This window comes from Ahaetulla prasina, chromosome 1 (assembly GCF_028640845.1).
Source record: "Ahaetulla prasina isolate Xishuangbanna chromosome 1, ASM2864084v1, whole genome shotgun sequence".
Classification (NCBI taxonomy): Eukaryota; Metazoa; Chordata; class Lepidosauria; order Squamata; family Colubridae; genus Ahaetulla; species Ahaetulla prasina.
In genome coordinates, this window is record NC_080539.1 from 89,611,923 (window position 1) to 89,633,951 (window position 22,029).

A 22,029-nucleotide genomic window follows, 5' to 3' on the forward strand; every position below is an offset into this window, starting at 1 on the left:
TTATGAAGCTTTGGAGTGGAAACAATCTGTTCCCTCTCCCTCAACACACATAGACACACAGACAAACAAACACATGCCATTTTTATTAATACTTATTCCAAAGTGAAGTTGAAAGGCAAAGGATTTGGAATGGAGGGAATATGCTTGCAAAACTTCACTTCAAAGTTTCCTTTTTAAAGCTGGATCTCTACCTAATTAACCAGCGGAGGGGCTTGCCTTCAGAATTTATGAGTGCTCCATCTCTGGAGGCATTTAAGAAGAATCTGGATAACCACTTTTCTGGGAGGGCATAGGGTTTCCTTCTTGAGCAGGGGGTTGGACTAGCAGATTTCCAAGGTCCCTTCCAAGTCTGTTATTTCTATTGTTATTCTGTTATTCTAAGAATGCAACCCGTTTGCAGTTATTTTTTTCTACCGTGATTCAATTCAGTTCAGTACAACCCACCACACCTCTGCACACAGGTGAAATCAGACCAGACTGGTTTGGTTTGATTTATTTTTGACAAATCATCTAGTTGTAGCCATTGTATTGGTTAAGGTGTTTACGGATGAGCCGATTCATGTATATTCTAGACACTTGCAAGATATTGATGTCAAAGTGGTTTTTATTTCTTCAGATTTCATATTTTGCTTTTGTATGGAAGTTAGAGACAATATTTGCCTTACTAAAGTCAGCTGGGATTTTGCTTATTTTTTCAGTATTTCTCAAATATAGAGAATAGAATAGAATTTTTATTGGCCAAGTGTGATTGGACACACAAGGAATTTGTCTTGGTGCATATGCTCTCAGTGTACATAAAAGAAAAGATACGTTCATCAAGGTACAACATTTACAACACAATTGATGATCAATATATCAATATAAATCATAAGGATTGCCAGCAACAAGTTATAGTCATACAGTCATAAGTGGAAAGAGATTGGTGATGGGAACTATGAAACGATTAATAGTAGTGCAGATTCAGTAAATAGTCTGACAGTGTTGAGGGAATTATTTGTTTAGCAGAGTGATGGCCTTCGGGAAAAAACTGTTCTTGTGTCTAGTTGTTCTGGTGTGCAGTGCTCTATAGCGTCGTTTTGAGGGTAGGAGTTGAAACAGTTTATGTCCAGGATGCGAGGGATCTGCAAATATTTTCACGGCTCTCTTCTTGATTCGTGCAGTATACAGGTCCTCAATGGAAGGCAGGTTGGTAGCAATTATTTTTTCTGCAGTTCTAATTATCCTCTGAAGTCTGTGTTTTTCTTGTTGGGTTGCAGAACCGAACCAGACAGTTATAGAGGTGCAAATGACAGACTCAATAATTCCTCTGTAGAACTCTGTAGAAATATAACAGAGATAGTCCATCAGCAAATTCTTTCTCTATCCTAGGATGCAATTCATCCAGAGAAGTAAACTCTTTCAACATTCCCAAATTTTCTCTGACCCATCAGCCTCAAGTTAGAGCCCCATCTCTATGTCCGATTGGTCCAGTGGAGCATCCTGCATTCTTTAATTTGAGTGAAAAAGATTCACCAAATCTAGGTACAGGTGAAACTTAAACCATTATATTTTTATACAGGATCCATTCTTCCTAACCCCCTTCAGTAAGGTATTTTCTTGGTTCAATTACACTACCTTAGACAAAGTACAATTAGAAAAGATTGATAGATACCGATATATTAAAATGTTAACTTTTCTTCTCTAGAACAGACAGGAATCCCTACTCAAAACAGGACTTTGGCATATAGTTTATTCTCAATGTTGTACAGAGCATGAAAAGGCATTATTTGGACCTAAATCACTGCTTGCAAATAATACAAAACTTCTCTGTGACACACTAGCATGTATACATCTGTTTAGTTCTGTGTCTGATAACGATCCGTCTGTGAAAAACTGTGCTTATAGCCAGAGACCTAAGAAATGGTACCAAAAACACCATGAAAATCAAAAGAATGGAGAAAACATTCACTTAAAGTCACAGTGAGGAGGTGGTACAATCTGGCTGATAGAATTCTGATAAAAATATTTATGCCCTCCTGGCTATATAATCAAATGTAGTTGCATAGTACAATTTAAAAAGCTAATGAATTAAATAAAGCCTTATTTGTATAAATTGGATAGGCTTTGCTTTAGAAAGCATCAGCACCATTTTTGGCATGAAGACAGGAATAACTATTTTAAAATTACAATGAGGTTCCAAGAGCAACAGAGATGCTATTAAGAACTCTCAGTCAAATGTCTCTTTAAAGATTAAGCAAAATGTAATCATTGGGCTAGAAGGAGGGAAGAACAACTAAGAAGGAGCCAAGCTAAGCTTATTAATCTTGCAACTGGGGCTTATTATATATGCATCTTTTAAGTTACTTAATTGCTGTTTGTTTTGTTTTATATTATTTTGTTTTACACTTTGTAAGGAGCCTGAATTATTTTATCAAAAAGCAACAATAGTAATCAGTAAATTTAAAAGTGTGAGTCACAAATAAGTAATTCACCAGGATTGGCATTAATGAAAATGGAGACATAAAACTAGCTATAGATAAAGCATCTGCCTGAACATTCCTGAACGGGGTTAATACCATGCAGGTACCTTTAGTTGGTGTAGACAACAGTTTGTTGGCTTTCAAAAAAAAATTCTAGATTACAGATTCTAGGTTCTATAAGGAAGCATGTATAAAATAGGTTTTTAATTGCACTTGTGGCTTACTAGTCAAATTGAGCCCAAAGTGAAGAGTATTGTCTTTACTGTTACCATGAAAGGCTGAGTGAGGTTCGGGCATGACTAAAATTGCTAAAGAGGATACCCCACCTATATCTTCCAAAACAGTATTAAAAGAAAGACTACATTAGTCAAAGCCTGATTGATGCCAGACACAGTGGTAAAATCCAATTTTTTTTACTACCGGTTCTGTGGGCATGGCTTGGTGGGTGCGGTGTGGCTTGGTGGGCGTGGCTTGATGGGCGTGGCAGGGGAAGGATACTGCAAAATCTCCATTCCCACCCCACTCCAGAGGGGAGGATATTGCAAAATCTCCATTCCCACCCCACTCTGGGTCCAGCCAGAGGTGGTATTTGCCGGTTCTCTGAACTGTTCACAATTTCCACTACGGGTTCTCCAGAACCTGTCCGAACCTGCTGGATTTCACCCCTGGGCAGACATCAATATCTATGCAACTTTTGTGGTGCTAGAACACAATGCAACGTATGAGCATGACAGAAGCAAGGCTGTTTTGCAAGGGTAAAACAGTTTGGAAAAGTCTAGTGACAATATTGGTGGAAACTAATATGTTTCTTTTTCTCACGTCATTAATTTCTTTGGCTTTCTGTTTTTGTTTTTATTCCATTATTTTAATTTATTACTCCAGGATACTTTTCTCCAGAAAGGAATAATTTAGTGGGCATGTAAAATACGGTAAAAATGCCATATTCTTTACATGCAGGCCAGTTGTGGGAGCTGGACCATGAATGTTAAGCTAAACAACCTAAGTAACATAATTACCTGGGTTGCTGTTACTTGAGATAGTAAATATATTTATGCATGAAATTAAGAAAAATAAAGAAATAAAGGAAAAGTAGATCCCACAAATCCACTCTTCCTGTAAACAAGAGTAACATTTCTGCTAAGAACTGACAATAAAAATAGAATTCAAAGTTTTAATTGGCATATCAATCAACTACAGTAAGGCCTTTGTTGATTAAATGATGGGGACCAGCTCTAATTGGCAAGGGCAGATTTTAATCAGTAGACTTGAAAGTCAAGAATACACTAAACTGGTAGAGACCAATTATAATTGATTAGGGCCCCTTTAATCAGTGCAACTGTGAGTTGGAAGCACATTTGTTAATTTTCAAGGGCATTTTAGGCTCTTATGCTTTCCTGTAGAAAGACATGAAAGAGAAAATATAAAATTTATTTATATTAGTGGCCAGTGAGTTTCTTTTCTAATAATGGGGAGCAGCTCTAAGATGTTGCCCTTCCTTCAGTATCTTTTATGGTTGATTTATTAGATTCATATCCCACCTTTCTTTCATGGCATTTTTCCCTATAAAAACAACCCTTTGATCTAGGTTGGATCAAAAGAGAGTGATAGATCTATGATGTGTCCATGGCAGAAGATGGACTTGATCCTGCTTTTCCTAGCACTATTTCCACATTTTAACCACTCTACCATACTGGTTGGTTAAAAAAGAATTGTATTGAGACATGGATGACATGCTATGTCTTGGTACAGTGGAGTTAACCCTTTTCCCTTGACTATATGGGTAGGTCCTGAGGGAATATTCCATCAGAAATAGTAGGGCTTGTAGAATTGTAGAATTGGGACCGAATAAATGTAGTTACTTCTGGTTCACAATTCTAGAGGGCTGTGGCAACATACACAGAATGTCACAGAATATGTGTGAAGGCTCCCATCTCCTGATTGGGATAATGATCTTTGATTGTGACATCAGCTGCCATGCATTTTCATTTTTGTATTTGTGATGGAAATTTGTTTTTAACTCATTTTCAGATTGTTTGCCACCCTGAACCATTTGCTGAGCTATATGAATGAATGAATCTGAGGAACAAGAACAATTTGTCCTCTTCACGTTGGAAAGGATGGGGGATAATTGGAGACACGATAGAAGCATGTAAGATCATCCTTGGCAAGGAAAACATGGAGAATTTTCTTCCCTCGCTCATAATGTTTGAACTCAATCATCTAATAAAGCAGGACCAGAAGAAGGAAATGCCTTTTCACAGAATGTAGTTAATCCATGAAATTGCTTGCTAGGAGTTAGGATAACCATCCAGTTTGGAAGGTTTTAAAAGGGAACTAGACAGGTTCATGAACAAACTGCCATGTCAGCTAATATATATGGTTGCTTAGAACTACCTGAATTATAGGCAGCATACTATAAATACAGATCTTTGAAGTAACTGTGAAAAGGAGATATTATTCTCTAGGCCAAGCTTAGAAGTTTCCCACATACAATATATCCAAAAGGCCAGAGTCTGGAAGTCTGGATCAAAAGGGATATTTGTAAATTCTGATAGCTCTGTGCTCACCATTAGATATCTTGATAAACTCCCTCTCTGTCTCTTTGTCCTGTCTTTGTCTCTCACATACACACATGAGATACACACACACAAGAGAGAGAGAGAGAGAGAGAGACGGAAACAGAGACACAAAGACTCATTACAAAACTAAACCTGAAGGCAGACTGTGACTATTCTGTTTCAGTGAATAAAGTGCAATAATAAAGCACGCCTTATCTATGTTATATATTGCCTTGCTTGGATTTTAGCAAAGAGCAGAGTATTACAATAAATAAAAGTGTCACTGAAGTTAAAAGAAACTCATGCATTGACTTGAAGGTCACTTAGCATCTGTGGTTTATATCTGAACAGGACAAAATGCTTTGCATCAATACAGGGGGAAACCAGTTCCACAGTGGTGTCAGATTCCAGAATGCAATTTTGTACATGTGGGTGTGCCAGGATATAAATTATCCTACAAGCATTTTAAACAGACAGCAGGACACACCAGTGTTTGTTGTAAAAGGCAGATTATATGAACCTCAAGGTTGGATATAACACATGCTCTCTATGAATCATTGTATTTTATAGGTTACTAGACTTTGAAATGATTTCAGGTAATTCCAATCAGAAATGCTGTTGTCATCAATTCCAAGACATTTAACGAGGGGGGGGAGGTGGAGGGAGGGGCAAGAGAGAGAGGGAGGGAGGAGAGGGAGAGAGAGAGAGGGAGGGAGAGGGAGAGAGAAAGAGGGAAGGAGGGAAGGAGGGAGAGAGAGGGAAGGTTGGAGAGGGAGAGGGAGAGGGAGAAGGAGGGAGGGAGGGAGAGGGAGAAGGAGAGAGAGGGAGGGAGGGAGAGAAAGAGGAAAGGAGGGAGAGAGAGGGAAGGAGGGAGAGGGAGAGGGAGAGGGAGAAGGAGGGAGGGAGAGGGAGAGAGAGTGAGTGAGAGTGAGAGTGAGAGTGAGAGAGAGAGAGAGAGAGAGAGAGAGAGAGAGAGCACTTTGTAATATTGTTAGGACTATCAAGACCAAGGAAAAGAGCTGGAGGGAGGTTGCATTAGAAGACCTTTAAGAACTGTACAAATCCTGCCAATTAAGCAGTTGCCCTTTACACTTTATTAAATGCTACAAAATGCTTAAGATCACAGGAAAGAAAATGCAGTGATACAATTTATTTCAAATTAATGGCAAGTGACATCTTTATATCCTCTGCAGAATGAAATTTAGAGTTGCACTTTTTACAGATGAATGACTGGTGCCATACTGTATACCCCGGCCTAATGCCCCGGCCTAATGCTGATCCATGGATGGGGGTTGGGAACTCCTGATCTAGGCAACAATAATCAAGACCAGGTTCTGCTGCCTATAATCTCTGGTTCTTTGCTCACAAAGTCATTAATATGGATTAAAATCTGTTGCATCCAAAAGTATGAATGAAGTAAAGACATTTTCTTTTCTTCCCCCACCCCCATGCTTCTTTTCCCCATATTTAAAATATATTAAAACATTCAAAAAGAACATAAACTGTGAATAGTTAACTACCGTATAATGTTGAATTGAAGGATTATGAATATTAGAGAGAGGGCCTCAGATCTGCTGACTCTCTAGTGGCATGTCTTTTGCTTTCTTAGGTTTGCATCTCAGTATGCAAAGACCTCGAGTCAGAAATACAATTTTGTTTGTTTTTCTTGAATTATCTGTTCCACTTATGAGAGGATGGTAAACATAAAAAAACAAAAAACAAATATAAGAGGCCTTGATTATTGTTGCCTAGATCAGGAGTTCCCAACCCCCATCCATGGATCAGCATTAGGCCGGGGCATGCTAGAAACCGGTCCAGGCAAACAAGCAAAGCCCCATTCACGGGATGCAGACAGCACGTGAAACTACCTAGGTGACATTACCTAGCCGTCTTGACTGATTTCAAAAATTGAAGAGGATTGAATCTGGATAGAAATTGGGAGGGGACAATTTGGAATTTCAGGGTTGTTGCTAGACTGAGATGTTAAAACAACCAGCTTCTGTAACATTGCTTTAGTTAGCCGGTTTCAAAGCTCTATCTTCTTCTGCAGACCTTGTATGGAAAAGAAGACATAGATGAAACTTCTTCAATGACTAAGGAGAACCTTCTCCTATAACTTTGGCCAAGGCTATCTGGCCTTCTAACAATTCTCCAATCTAGGAATGCTCCCCCCCCACCGCCCACCATTAGTTAAGAGAACACAAAAGGACTTTTTTATTTTATTTATTTATTTATTTTGTTACACAGTATATATAAGCATAAGCATGAAATAATTATGCAATATATAAGCATATATATAAGCATGAGTATGTAATAACTATATTAATTGGATATAACGAAAGGAAGCAATAGGACAGGAACGGTAGGCACGTTGGTGCTCTTATGCACGCCCCTTACAGACCTCTTAGGAATGGGGTGAGGTTGCTGACCTCTCTCTGTTGGAAGAGAGGTCTTGAGGAGAATTATCCAAGAAAAGGGAGGCAATGAAAGAAATTTTGCAGCCTGGAAGTATTTTGGCTAGCACTATAAGCGCTTTTCCCCATAGCACTAGCTCAAAACAATCTGAGGCCATCCATATTGTTATACCTATAAATTAGGTAGTTTCTTCTCTTCAATCAGGCAAAGCTACATCCCTTCACATAGGCTTAATAAGTAATGTTTTTAATTTGAGTTGCATGAGTCTAAGTGATTTCCCCTACGACTAGATCTCTTCTGCTGTCTCAGAAATACAGAATTACAATCTATATAATCTAATTCTATATCATTCTCTAGATGTCTACTCAGATGTAAACTCCTTTAAACTCAGTTGGACCTAGGTAAATGTGCATAGGATTTTAGCCCAAATAACTTATCCCTGACAGGATCATTTATAAATAGGTACATTTTCTTTAAAAGCTAATTTGAATCCAGCTGTTGTCTCACCCATGATATAAACAAAGCACCTTTTTGTTGAAATGTTAGACAGTGAATCAAGATAATGCACATGCCAAATGACTCTTTAGCTTTAATGGATTCCTGTCTACATTTACAGTTGCTTGTTAAGAGAGAGCTGAGATCATCACCAGACTTTTAGGGAACCTTAAGAAGCAGGCTTCTTAGCTGGAATAAACTTTTGTTATTCCAAATTACTTTATGCCGCTGAGATTTATTTCTGCCTGCCTAGCATGGAATAAATGCAAGTAGATAAATAGGTACCACTTTGGTGGGAAGGCAACAGAACTCCATGTGTGTCAGCATACAGTCATGCTGGCCAAATGACCACAGAAAGGTCTTTGGACAACAGTGGCTCCCTCAGCTTAAAAATGGAGATCAGCACTGTCCCCTAGAGTCAGATATGACTGGACAAGGACCTTTAGCTTTTTACTAAGATTTGGTGGGGGTTTTTTTCCTTCAGATTTTTTTTCTCATTGTTAATCTCTCCGTTCTTAAATATGTTCCTTTTGATGTGGTATTATACCCTGGAGTCAGTAGGGACACATTCAAAATGTAATTCTTTCATGATGCTTTGTCTTTAATAAATCAGAAAGGCATCAGACATTCTGTAGGTAGCAGCAAATGAGGGATAGTACAAGTAATCTTAGATGAGATATTCTGCCACTTCATTCAAATTGGGTAGTTTGGGCACAATATGGATGGTTTAATGAGAACAAGGTGCTCATCCAATACTGGAGACATCTAAGCATTAGTCAATCTAAACTGCTATATATTTGATGGTCTGTAGAGATTCTTAGTCATCCAGGTCATGGTTGTCCCAAAGATGCTATTTCAGGAGGCAACAGGATTCTCTGGGTTTTTTGTTTTTGATTTTGTCTTTTGAAGATGTTTCACTTCTCATCCAATACATTCCATCCAATCCATTCCATCCAATCCGTTCCCTACTATCCTGTCAGAGCTGAAGAAGCTTCTTGGATGAGAAGCTAAGTCTTCAAAAGAAAAAAAACATAAGAAAATCCAGTTGCCTCCTGAAAAAGCACCTTTGGGACATATATGTCTGATGTCTCTCAGATATATGAATATAATTCTCATAAGCACCATTAGAGATGACCAAGCCCATGGGGGTATAGTCCAGCACATCTTCAGGTTATGAGCTTAGATAAAGCTCATATGGCAATTCAGATTCTTGCTTTTCCAGTTTATTTTTTTAATGCTTTGGATTATGCATCTTCACAACCAAATCCCTAGAAATGATTGATGCTTCTACAAGCATCATTCAATGAAATGGAACAGGAAATATGGAACAGTTACTCAATAGAGTTTTCTCATGGTGTCAGAAATATACTGGAATTTATTTATCATATATTTATTTAGCAAGTTCTGGCATAGCATTTTATGTGTCTGCAATGTCTCCTAGTCCCAGAGGTATAAGCTGGGAGGTGAAGTTCTCACATATTTCGAGAACATTACTGAGATTGAGAAACACTGTCCAGGATTACACAGTTCCAGCCTCTTTAATCATACCAATAAAGGAGAATATTTGTAGCTCAGAGCTGAAATGGGGAGTTCTTGGTGCTCTCTGAACTTGGTTGTTTCCTTGCAGTTGTTTTATTACCCAAACTAGGTAACATCATCAAGGTTAGTTATCAATGTTAGACTAGCATTGATTATGTTACCTAGTTTGGGTAGTGAGATGTCTGCAATAAAACAACCAAGCTGAACCAAAAGGACCCGTCTTTCATCATATGTTTCCTGTTCACATGTCTTGTTATAATACTTAAGATGCAGATAATCCTGCTCTTTCTATATATTAGTGCTCAGTCTCTGCTAGTTCATCTGTGACCCTTTGTTTCTCCCAACAAGACCTTGAGTAAACCTAAAAGTGACCCTGTTTAGGTAAAAAGAGAAGAGAGAGAGAGAAAGAGAGAGAGAGAGAGAGAGAGAGAGAAAGAGACAGGGAGGGAGGGAGGGAAGGAAGGAAGGAAGGAAGGAAGGAAGGAAGGAAGGAAGGAAGGAAGGAAGGAAGGAAGGAAGTCGAGCTGGAAGGTACCTTGGAGGTCTTCTACTCCAGTCTCCTGCTCAAGCAAGAGATCCTATACATTTCAGACAAGTGACTGTGCAGTCTGTTCTTAAAAACCTCCAATGATGAAGCACTCACAGCTTCTGAAGGCAAGCTGTTCCACTGGTTAATTGTCCTCACTGTTTGGAAGGAAGGAAGGAAGGAAGGAAGGAAGGAAGGAAGGAAGGAAGGAAGGAAGGAAGGAAGGAAGGAAGGAAGAAAGAAAGAAAGAATAAAGAAAGAAAGAAAGAAAGAAAGAAAAAAAGAACAAAACTTTACCAATAGCACTTTGAAAAAAGCCACTTGTGGAGAAAAGCAAATACATAGAAATAGCAATATAGTGAAAGAATCTACAGTATTCTGAACTGACATGAATCTAGACTACAAATTCTGAGAATTTCCGTAAGGCATAGTAGCCTAGTGAGCCTAATGCAGAATGGTAGAGCTGACTACTTTTGTTTCCACTGCACTTTTAGTGAGATGCAAACATACTGTTCAACTTCTTCGCCTTGGTAACAAGCTGAACCTGTCTGGACTGGATTTGCACTTTTCTGTTATTTTTCTTGTCATACTTGCTCACTTTACCATGTCCCATCATGGCAACTCCCCGTTATTTCAGGGCCAATAACTAAAAAAGAGGAATTCTGGAGAAATGGTTCACGGAGTTCTTGTTCGGAGAAAGACTTAGGCTGCATTGGAAATAATCTGACAGCTGAACAGACGTGTGGAGGTGGCAATGAAATGTTCAAAGAAAACAGTCTTGTTTTCTTGTTTCAGTGTAGGAATTTCACTGAATCAGTCACATTCTTTATTGGAATGATTTGTCCTTGATGCTGGATGGCAAAAGCTTAGCATGTGAAAAAGTTGGAGGGCATTGAAGCAAATTTCTAAAACAAGTCCTTATTCATCAAACTAAATGAGAACTACTAGGAGAAAAAGGCCAAATAATTTCTCTGCCCAGCACTACTCATGGCTCCTTTTTAATTTAATGGCACTTCAGCACAATGCTCTATAAACTTCTCAAGAACCTGGAACACAAAGCAATATAAATGTGAGGAACAGCCAAAAAATGTTTCTTTTTTTCAAAAAGTGAAAATAAAAGCACTGAAATAAAGCACTCTTTAATTCATATTTTTACATTTAATGTATGGATTATTAGTCAGGTACAAGAGTTTGTAATGAGGACCTATTTTATGACTGTCTGAAATGTGAATTTTAATTCCAGGGAGTGCTAAAAATTCACTTTCACCAAGGATTCATTGAAGGAAAAACTACCTTCAGTTGTGGAACCTTCGTCAATAGTGATTTTAACTTAAAAACTTAGAAAACATCTTAGAAACAGAAAATATCTTCTACCCTCAAAATGACGCTATAGGGCATTACACTCCAGAACAACTAGACACAAGGACAGTTTTTTGCCCCCCACCATCACACTGCTAAATAACTAATTCCCACAACACTGTCAAACTATCTAGAAAAGCTGTATTCTATTATTCTTCTCATCTTTCCTATTACCTATCTTCTTATCTTCTTTTGACTATAACTTTGTTGCTTCTTTCTTACAATTTATATTGTTTACCTACTATCCTAGTATGATTTATGTTGATGGCTTTTTTAGTATCCTATGACTATCACTAAGTGTTGTATCTTATGATTTATGATGAACATATTTTTACGATGACTATGATCGTGATTTATCACTTGTATGCTTGTATGTACACTGAGAGCTTATGCACTGGAGACAAATTCCTTGTGTGTCCAATCACAGGTGACCAATAAAGAACTCCTATTCTATTCTATTTTATTCTAGTCTAGTCTAGTTTAGTCTAGTCTAGTCTAGTCTAGTTCAGCCCAGCCCAACCCAGCCCAGCTCAGTCCAGTCCAGTCCAGTCCAGTCCAGTCCAGTCCAGTCTATCCAGTCTATCCAGTCCAGTCCAGTCCAGTCCAAACTTTTTTCTTCATAAACATCCACTTAAAAATCTTCCAAGATTCCTTTTCCTCCATTGTTTTAGTATGACATCTGAGGAGAAATCTGTTCTTTATTCACAGAGATGCTATATATTAAACTAGTAATATATAAAGTAAAGTCAGATCGATTCAAAACCTCCAGACACAAATCTCATAGAAAACAGCAAAAGGGTTAGTCTTTAACGTAACACAGGACACTGGTGCAGCACATTAAAGGGTTTTTTTTGCCACCAACAACACTTACCCAACATGAATGTTCTCCAACTTTCCTTCTCAGAACAAAACTAAACTTGAAATGAGATTTGCTAACCCCATTAATAATCCTGATTTGATCCCTGACTGCCTTTTAAGATAATGGGTGTCAAAGTCTACTACATTTTACATGCCTTGGGGGGGATTCTAAGAGATACACATAACTGTTCGACCTGACCAGCAGACTTGGACAGAAAATACTTGTGAATGAAGAATGAAGTTCCTCCATATAACAGCCCAAATGGCTGAATTTATGGCTGTGCCTCAGCATCATAGTTTCCTTGCCCCCCTCCAATCTCTCCTTTTTTATTTGCATGCATTACTGTACTCTAAGAAGCTGGTCAAGTGGCAAGCCACAGATTCTCCACTGCTTCAAATGCTTTTCTTCCCCCCACCCCCAATCCTTCTATTTAAAAGGTGAGATAATCGGCTTTTGTTTGGCCTGGCTTGGATCTTAGACAGTATCTGGACTCGTAACAAAGAAAAACCCAGAGAGAAAGAATTTAGTTTCTTCTTGCCTGCAGAGAATGGAAGTGGTCTTTTATTCACTTTCCAGGAGGGAGAAATTCTCATGCCCCAGAAACCTCGGGACTCAATTTAAAGCACTAACAGAAACAAATAGTGCTGAAGTGAATAAAGTTTGGGCAGCAGCATCTGAGCTCTGACAGATGATTTGGCAGGGGTTGCCTGGTGAAGGGGACCACCATAACGAAACAGAACAACTGCTTTGTTCAGCCACCTATGGCTGGGATGAGAGAAGGTCTTTCCAAAAACTCTGTTCTCTGCTACTATTCTTTCAGAGGTTTTCTGACTCTTTCCTTGAGAAGAGAGGGGCAGGGTGAGTAGCTGAATGCAGTTCTCATGGCATGGACTGGGCACAGAAAACACTAAATATAAAAGGCTTTCTATCAAGGCTTCTTTATCCCAAGAAAGCTGGGCTGAAGGCTGCCTCCTCTCCTTTGCTTTTCGTTTACACATTTTTATTTTGAAGGAGCAGCTTTATCTCCATTAAGAAGTATGTAAGAGGGAAGGGGGGGAGAGACAAATGACCCCCAATGTTGAAAGCTGTTTGAGAGGATTTAATTTTGAATAAATCCATCACTAAATTCCCAGGGTCTTTCTATCAAACTTGTCCTTTCCCATCAAAGCTGAAAACCATTTATCTATACTTCAGGAAGAACACAAGGACTCAGTTTCCTTTCCTAGCTCCAGGTAATGTCATCTGAATCATTGACTCAAGAAATAGAAAACAACTCCCCACCACCACACACACATATATGTGCGCACACACATGCACACACACAAAGAGACTCTGCTATTTCAAAAGGTTTTGAAAGTACAAAATGAATGTCAAATTGAAGGGCTACTCGTTGTTACCTTGAGAACAGATTTAGGGATCTGACTGTAATTAAACTTTCTGATTCGGGATTGGTTAAAAAAAAGTGAGTCAGGAATTTGACATGGGAAAAAAAAAAGAACATATACTGTAGATTCTGACTCAAATTCCTCCAGGGTATCTGGGGTTATTGAAATCTATGGTCAAATGCAAGTGCAAGAAACCAGGAGCTGGATAGAGTCAAAAGTAGTACAAGTTTATTTCATGCTACTATACACAAGAAGGGGACGTGGTGGCTCAGTGGCTAAGACGCTGAGCTTGTAGATCAGAAAGGTCGGCAATTTGGCAGTTCAAATCCCTAGCGCCGCATAACGGAGTGAGTTCCCGTTACTTACCCCAGCTTCTCCCAACCTAGCAGTTCGAAAGTACGTAAAAAATGCAAGTAAAAAAATAGGGACCACCTTTGGGGGGAAGGTAATAGGGTTCCATGCACCTTTGGGGTTTAGTCATGCCTGCCACATGATCACGGAAATGTCATCAGACAGCGCTGGCATTTTAGCTTAGAAACAGAGATGAGCACTGCCCCCTAGAGTTGGGAATGACTAGCACATATGTGCGAGGGGAACCTTTAACTTTACCTTTACCTTTATATACAAGAATCTGACCTACTAATAGTCATGGCAAATTGGTGCCAGATAAGAGTCAACAGAATTTATGGAAGACTGGATTTAGGTCTTTTATGCTGTATAAATAACTGACTAGGATTAATTGGCTTATATGATTTAAACTACACTGTCAAAAAATAAAGAGATTTCAGAGAAACCTTGTTGTTTTTTTTAAAAAAAATTGCATTTGTTTTCACTGCTGAAGATGTATGATAAATACCTATATATGGGTTAGTATTTTCAGGAAGAAAACTTGAGTGAAATAGTAGTAACAAGAAAAAAAATATGCACATTGAAAAATTAAAACAAATGCAATGTATCCATTCTCGGTCTAAAATTCTGAAAATGTCAAATGTGAAATTGCAGACATTTTTATAAAAGAAATGTAACATGTCCTTCAGTTTGGTTCCTGTATGATACATTTTACTTTGATAAGGGTTAAAATATATGTGTTATGGCTTCTGGCAGTTCTTAATGGATTTCTTTGGCCAGGATTGTATGTCAAGACTTTAAAGATCTGTTTATAAACAGAGAGAAAATCCTTCTGCTTTATTTCTTAGAGAAAGTAAAACTGAATGTTTTGAATAAATTAAATAAAATTAAAATGTATACATTAATATTTCCAGTAGCTCTTTATAGAGTTTTGCCAATTAGGATTGAATGTTTCTTTTGTAATTTGACTATTGATAAGGGATGAGATATGAGACGGATTTTTTTTAATTGAAGTACATATTAGAGATACTGTTAAGTTAGCCAAAGAAGGATGTGGTGGCTCAGTTGCTAAGGCACTGAGCTTGTCGATCAAAAGGTCGGCAGTTCAGTGATTCAAATCCCTAGTGCTGCGTATCGGGGTGAGCTCCCATTACTTGTCCCAGCTTCTGCCAACCTAGCAGTTCGAAAGCATGTAAAAAATGCAAGTAGAAAAATAGGGACCACCTTTGGTGGGAAGGTAACAGCGTTCCGTGCACCTCTGGCATTTAGTCATGCCAGCCACATGAACACAGAGATGTCTTCGGACAGTGCTGGCTCTTCGGCTTTGAAACAGAGATGAGCACCGCCCCCTAGAGTCAGGAATGACTAGCACATATGTGTGAGTGGAAGTGTCGTGTCCCACAACCACTCCGACTCTGACAAACGAGTCAAGGGAATCCGTAACAAACTTGGCAACGAAGCCTTTGCAGCTTGCCAAGTTCCTTCGAGGTTTATCAGGGCAGGCAGGAGTCCAAGGTGTGACTTCAGCGATAGGGTCCAGTATCAGCAAACTAGATAAGACTTTGCTTGACTCAAGGTTGGAATGCCAAAAGCAGGTCCTTTATATAGGCTGTGGGGTGTGGCTCCATGACTCAGCATTTATCCAGGCCTGCCCCACCCCTCCTTCTGCTGGCGTCACCTCTCAGATCTCCGGAAGCGAGGGTCCTCCTACCCTGAATTGTCTTCAGCTGGATCTGCTGGCAGCTTCTGGGAAAGGGAGGGGTCAGAGGGAATAGGGCCGAGTAATTCCAGCACCTGGCTGGCTTCCTGCTCTGAAGGCTGAGCTAAAGGAATACACGCTGTATGAGTGGGGTTTATCGGGCTTGTCCTTTCACTCCTGGAATCCTCTCCGGGCATGGGGCCAGGTTGGAGATGGGAGGGGCCCGGCTGAGGAGAGGAGGGAGGACGAGTCACAACAGGAAGCTTTACTTTTACCTTTAAATTAGCCAAATTGTTTATGCTTGTCTAGGAGGGGGAAGTCATATTTTTTCTGCCTTCTCTTTCTTTTCTTTTTTTAAAATTTTTTAAAATATTTTTAAAATGTATTTTTTCCATTTCTTTTTACTTATCTTCTTTTCTCTATTTTTTGTTTTTCTTAGTTTTCTTAGTATTAATTTTCTTAGCTTTGTGTTTATAAACTTTTAATAATTTTAAAAATAAATATGGCATTCATATTATGGTTTATGATCAACATAGATACTAATCTCCTTGACCCATGCCTGCCATTAAAAATGGTCTGGAAACTTCAGTTAGTTCAAAATGGCTAGACTGCTTACTTGAGGTGTCTAGTGGGGGTATTTTTTGCCATCTGTACTGGTTGCTGGTATTTCTGGATCCAATTCAAAGTAATGTTTTGGCCTTTAAGGCTCTAGATCAGTGATGGCTAACCTTTTTGTCCTTGCGTGCCCACACCCATAATATAATGCACAACACTCCCCGTACGAGCTCCTCCCACCCACTGCTCATGCATGCATGATCCCCCCTGGTGACTTATTTTGGGCCTAGCAGGATTCCTTGAAGACTCTTGGGACCAAAAAAGGGGCACAGGGTGTGTGCCACACCCCACAACGCTCCCCCTTCCCCCCCCCCCGCATGCCTATGCTGTTACAGGTGTTATGTCTGCCTTGTATGCAGCTTTATTCCTCTCTAGAATTCATCTCCATTGTTCAGTGATGCATTTTCTGCCTCTCTAGGATTTACCTCTATCTGCTCCTGTGAGGCACTTCCTGTTCCTGTTCGATGGCACGTAGGTTCGCCATCACAGCCCTAGATGGTTTAGGACTAAGTCACCTGAAGGAGCGTCTTCTCCCATATGTGCCTACCCAGACTTTAACTTCATTTAATTTTTTTTTATTATTTACATTTATATCCCGTCCTTTTCCGAAGACTCAGGGCGGCTTACAGTGTATAAGGCAATAGTCTCATTCTAATTGTATATTTACAAAGTCAACTTATTGCCCCCCCAACAATCTGGGTCCTTAATGATGCCTTTCTCTAGGTCAACTCACCAAGGAGAAAGCTTTTTTTTATGAAATTGCCTCTCCAGAGAGGATCAACTGGTACCTACATTGGCATCAGTTTGGCACTAGGCAAAGGCCTTTCTATTATATTCTATCCACACAATTGATGCTTTTATTTATTCAGCAAATTTATATGTTGCCCATGTCACAAGCAAGTGACTCTTGGTAGCGTACAACAAAGTATGCTGATGGGCTAGTGATCATATGGAGATTTTAAAGTTTTAAACTATCATGACAAAAGTAGTAGCAGATAGATATATTTATATCAATAAGGAGACTGCATTCTCACAGTTAAAATAAAAATTTGCATCTTAACTCTGAAGTTCATTTTTATTATAAACATCCTCTTTCAATTTCCTAATCATACTGAGTTATTCAGTCGTAAATTACTCCAATAGAACATGGGGGAAAACCACAGATGTTACTACCCATCTACACAACAATACACAAAATGTTTTTCTATCTCTTCTAATTATTATCTGTTTATATCATTGAATTGTTGGTTTGCATTGGCATTCAGTAACAGAATTAAGTTTGAAATAGTGTAACATGTAAATACATATAATATATAAAAATATATTATATTATATGTATATATATATTATATATAATATATTATATATAATATAACATATTATATATAATATATTACAATATATAGAATAGAATAGAATAGAATAGAATTTTTATTGGCCAAGTGTGATTGGACACACAAGGAATTTGTCTTGGTGCATATGCTCTCAGTGTACATAAAAGAAAAGATACGTTCATCAAGGTATTACGTATTATATGTAATATATAACAGTGTTAGCATTTCAGTAATCCAGAATTTATCACCGCAGAAACTGGAAGATTGTAACAATGGATGCAATGTTTCTTCATAATAGCTACTCATATATGTACCAAATGACCTCCAGTTTTAATTTGAGGTTGTGTGTGCTAGCCATTAGAGAGCGACTTTGTGTAAGGGTTAAGTCATCCGACTAGAAGCCAGGAAATTGTGAGTTGTGGGTTTGCCTTAGGCACAAAGCCAGCTGGCTGACCTTGGGCTAGTCATTTTCTTTTAGCCCTGGGATGGAGGTAAGGGCAAACCACTTCTGAAAAACCTTGTCAAGAAACTGTAGGGACTTTCCAAGAGAATCAGAAACAATTGAACAAAAGAAATAAAAGCCATTAAGGGCAGATATTTTTTTTAGAAACAAAAAGGCAGATTATCTTGTCCCGGATCATTATTTCAGCTTTATTAGTGTCATTGTCTCTTCAAGTATTGCTGCTTCCTTTCTAGATTTTTTTCTTCGCAGTGTCACCAAAATGGCCTGGCATTCTCCTTTCTGCCCTACTTTCCCTGTGCTGTTCATCTCAGCTTCCATTTAATGCACTTTATTGTGTCCTGTTTTTTCTAACCCAAAACATGCATCAACCTTAAAAGGGAACGAAGAGAGTCAGGACAACATAGAAACACCCATTAAGTCTTATTGCTCATCTCAGATAAGAATCCCTGGAAAACTTGAAATCATATAGGAATTAATGCTCTAGCTCAGGCCTGCACAAGGGCCATATTAATACATTAAAAATCCTTGATGGCCATCAAGAAATAACGTATTTTTTGGAGTATAAGATGCACCTTTTTCCCCCAGAAAAGAGGGTGAAAATCTGGGAACATCTTATACTCTGAATATAGCCCCGCCCAGCTTCTCAAATGGAGGTTTCAGAGGCTGAAAAAAGCATCAGAAACGAAGCTTCAGAAAAGAAACTTCAGGAAAAAAAGCCTCCAAACAGAGCTTCAGAAAAAAAGCCTCCAAACAGAGCTTCAGAAAAAAAGCCTCCAAACAAAGCTTCAAAAAAGAAGAATCCAAACAGAGCTTCAGAGGCCTTTTTTCTGAAGCTGTTTCAGAGCTGTTTCAGAGGCAGAAACAAAAGTTTTTTTTTCTGAAACAGAGTTTCAGAAGTTTCAGAGGCAGAAAAAAAAGCAAAAAAAAAAAAAAAAGACACAGAGATCACAACCAAGGAACCTGTTGCTAAAATTCACCTCTGGGAACAGCTGATTGGGGGTATTTCAGGAGACTGATCAACCTGCCAATCAGATTTTTTCTTATTTTACTCCCCAAAAACTATGGTGCGTCTTATACTCCGAAAAACACAGAACTTGGTGCACCGATCATCTGCTGATACTAGAGTGGCAACAGTGCTGGAGCTAGCAGTGACATTATAATAAGGCCTGATAGTACAGTGATAGTTACAGTGGCAGTGGTGATAATTTAGTGACCTTTAAAAATTTCTGGTGGGTTGCAGAAGGCTTCTTAGTAGGATGCATGTAATCTAAAGGCCATATATTGTTCAGGTCTGCTCTACCCCAATTCAAGTCTTCCACTGGAGAGCCAAGTTCAAACCCTCACTTGACAATGGAATTCATAGGTGATTTTAGGCTGGTCATTTCTTCTCTATCCAACCTACCTCATGGATAATGATCATATGAATGGAATTATAGGAGATGTCCATGTGCATCATGCTGCCCTCCCCCCTCCCAAATAAAGGAAGGCTATAACTGGAACACTGAATTTGTCGATCAGAAAGGTCTCCCGCATGAGCAAGGGGTTGGACTAGATGATCTGCAAGGTCCCTTCCAACTCTGTTACTGTCAAATAAATACTGTAACAAGCAAATGAATACTTTGAAGAATGATAATCAGCTTTTTTTTTAAAAAAAAAATACAATTTGTTAATGGAGGGAATGAAACTGCTTGCCACTGGTTAAATATATTTGTCTGAGCTGAACAGGATTGTTAACTAAAAATGCATGTGTACAAATCTGTTGATGAATTTCTGGGCAGGTGGAAGCTGCCCAAAGAAACATCAAGCAGCAGTCTGGAAACACTTTTGTTGTTGGTTTTCATATTTTTAGCAAACAATCTCACAGACTGCAGCTATATATAAAGAGATGGGAGAAATTACATTTTCCGGTAGAAAAGTCATTGCACAACTTTTGCTGGGGAACTGTAAAAATACAATCTTAGTGAAGAAAGAGGGATTCTCATTCATTTTGCTCTATAAATAAATCAGTACTGCAGACAGGAAAGCCACATTTCCTAGAATTGCATCCAAGTTCCTCTTACTTCATTGGTACAAGTGGCCATGTGTCTCCTTTCTATTCAAACTGTACTTTTAGGAATGGGTTCTCTGTTTCTGTTTGATTATTATTCTGCACCTCAATTCAGCCTTACATCAGATCCTTATTTGCCTTCAGATTTGCCTTGGAGAATTTCTAAACTTCATTTCAGATTTGCTGGATACCCACAGGGGAAAAAAAGATCTCTGTTGATGAAAACAGAATACAAAGATATCGGTCACTGTGTTTATTCAACCAATTAGAACTAGCCATTTGTTCTCTTCATTGCACACATCTGTATTTAAATTAATACTGTTAGAATAGGAATCCAAAGGAATCTGGTAGCAGCTCTTCAGATTAACAAATGGTATTAAATAGCGTAACCTACAGCTCACTTCATCAGATGCATAAAGTGGCTTAAGTGATATAGGATTTAAATTAGGTTGATGCAGTAGGGAGCGAGAGAGGGGACAGAGGGGAAGAGGGAATGGTAATGTAGATGTGAGACAGATTACAAGTACCAATTAGTAATTGTAATAGATAATAAAAACCTGTTCTATTTGTTTAGACCTTTTGAGATAGTCTGGAACCTTCTGAAGTATGGGCATTCCACAATCTCTCTGTCAATAGTGTCAAATTTGAATCTTGTGATTTTTGTTTTTCCAAAATGGTCACTTGGATATCTTTAATAGAGTGTTCTCTAGAGATTAAAATGCCCCCAAATCCAGTGGTGGGATTCAAATAATTTAACAACCCTACCCTGCCCTAATGACCAGCTGGGTGGGCGTGGCCATGGTGGGACATTAGGGCAGAGAACCTGCTGTAGCTATTCAGGTTATAGCTAATGCTAAGTGAAAGAAGGCCTTCTTGTAATGGGAAGACTGCAGTCTGTTAGCCTATTTGCTTATCTGGTGTCCTGTTCAAATGATGTCTTGATGTCAGCCAAATCTCCTAATGTCCATTCTGAAATTACCTTTTTTCTTCAGCCAGACTTGGACTCAACAGGTCTTGAATGAGAAATTGTCTTCAAAATCAGAGGCCCTATAAAGTAGTGTATGAACCCCCTAAGAGTGGTGCTTTGCCCAATCTTGGGACCTAAGAAAAGGTCCAGTCTAGTCGGTCTCTTAAGCCAGTTTGACTTCATCCTTTGCAAGAATACTAAAAAAAACACCAAGCTGCTTTAAAGTACCTCTCCTCTTTTTGACAGCCATAGCCTCCAGATTCAAAAGAACCCCCCAAGTGTGAGTAGTATTTCCTTTTTGAGAGTAAGATTTTTGCAATTCCCAATTTTCTTATGATCCTGTAGTCAGTCAGTCTTCCTTCCTTCCTTCCTTCCTTCCTTCCTTCCTTCCTTCCTTCCTTCCTTCCTTCCTTCCTTCCTTCCTTCCTTCCTTTCTCCCCCTCTCTCCCTCCCTAGGCAATACTTAAAAAATATTACAAATGATTATCCTTTTTTTAAAAAAACCTAGAAGTTAAAATCATACTAACTTGTGAGAATCATTAAAAAAACAAACAGAGCGAAACAGAAAAGCCTTTCCAGAGCAGCCACCAATCTATCTTCTAAAGATAGTAAAACATTAAATGGTGTTCTCGTTATATTAATAAATTAATGATAGGTACATGTGGGAAAAGGTAATCTTTCCATTAGACTTTCCAAACCATTCAGTTTTCTGAAGTGTCATAAGCAACACTTTCTACTTTGTGTAGGAACTAATTAAGAGACATTTGTATCAGTTAGTGTCTTATTCCAAAAACATTTTAGGCATTACATTTCATACTAGCATATAACATTTTAATAATAGCATTTTAGAATATATTACAGATTAAACAAGAGATGATTCCTATGTAAATTGCTATCGCTGGCCTTCCTTTCCCCCCACCCCCAAAGAAACAGTTAGCATATCAGACAAAAATGTTCAAAG